Source organism: Aplysia californica, unplaced genomic scaffold (genome assembly GCF_000002075.1).
Source record: "Aplysia californica isolate F4 #8 unplaced genomic scaffold, AplCal3.0 scaffold00136, whole genome shotgun sequence".
NCBI lineage: Eukaryota > Metazoa > Mollusca > Gastropoda > Aplysiida > Aplysiidae > Aplysia > Aplysia californica.
The window spans coordinates 1024968-1026640 of NW_004797406.1; positions in this window are offsets into that span (position 1 = coordinate 1024968).

Genomic DNA, 1673 nt, shown 5'->3' on the forward strand with positions numbered 1-1673 from the left:
TGTGTGTGTGAAACAGAGAGAGAAAAAGAGAGAGAGACAATTGGTATACATCTAGAGGGGGGAGGGGAGAGTGGACGGATGAATGTGAGTATAATAAAAATGTGTATGTGTGTGCGTGCGTGCGTGCGTGTGTGTGTGTGTGTGTGTGTGAGAGAGAGAGAGAGAGAGAGAGAGAGAGAGAGAGTGTGTGTGTGAACATGTGCTCGTATGCACACTCATACCTTTTAGACAGACAGACAGACAGACAGACAGACAGACAGACAGACAGACAGACAGACAGACAGACAGACAGACAGACAGACAGAGATAGCAATATTATGTCCTGCTTCGCACCTAATCTTGTGACACATTTCCTGTCTCAGAGCACTGGCGTCAATAGTGTCTTTCGATATCGACAAGTTCCTTTCTATTCTACTTTCTAATCACGGAAGCATGCCAGCTTGTCACACGGCCACGACCCTGTCTCGACTGTGCTCTATATGATGGAAGTTATCATTGACACTCTCAGAAGAGTAAATGAATGATTGATTGATAGAATGAATTGATTTTTATTTTTCAACTGTTTTTAACGAAAAAACATTCATTGTTGAAATTTTACTGAGTTCTTTGCTTTGATTTGCATACGAAAAGGAAGAAATACTGAACAACAGAACCTGAATTGACATTTAAGAGGGACTATCTTTACAACTCCAACTTGAAGGTGGAGAGTTAAAAAAAAAGTACGGTCATCAATACTTAAATACTTAAATGAAATTGTGACAAACTGGACCTGTGACAAACTGAGCCTGTGACAAACTGAGCCTGTGACAAACTGGGCAGCCCTCCTAATCACAGCATCTTCAGCTTTGTGCCCACAAGGTCTGAGTGTCTTTCTTCCGTGCCAGGTTTTGTTCGCTCCCACGTAAACAGGAAAGGGTCCTTGTTCAAAAAGCACACCTTCTGAGGACCTTCTGGTGAAGAGACCAGGTTGACGTCACAGTTGAACGTTGTTGCTGACGGTGCTGGGAATGCTTTTTTTTTTCTTTTCTTTTCAATATAGGAGTCGGTGGCATAGTGATTAGGCTACCGTATTCGTAATCGTGAGGTTACGGGTTCGGGGGTTCGAGCCGCGGACTCGAAGTTGTGTCCTTAGAAAAGGCACTTTACATGAACTTTCCTCACTTCAACCAGGTGGGAATGGGTACCCGGCCACATACAGCGAAAGATCTTGTCCATTTGTTAGTGTTCTAGTGACTAAAAATGGCCGCTTGCACTGTATGCTTCCTAGTAAGTTGAGGTTGTTTCAGAATGCTCTCAGGTCTGCTGGGGTAATAGTATGCATTGTGAAGCGCATAGAGCTTGCTGTTGAGCGGGGATTTGCGCTATACAAATGATATCTATTATACTATTATTGAAAAACTCCCCCGTCGGCACAATTTAGATCATTTAGGAGGCGGGTGTCCGGTCCTGTCTGTTAAGGCTAGCTCGGGTTGAAAGGGATGCAACATCCCAGGAGAAAGCCTGAGATAATCGATAAAAATTCGCCACACTCGGGAATGAAACTCGGGTCTCCTGAATACGATAGCTAAACGCCTTTCTGCAATACCACAAACGTCGGTGATTACGAGTATGAAGAGTCGTCGAGCTGAAGAGAAGGTGAGAAGAAGGGGGAGGGGGGAGGAAAGAGAATGGGG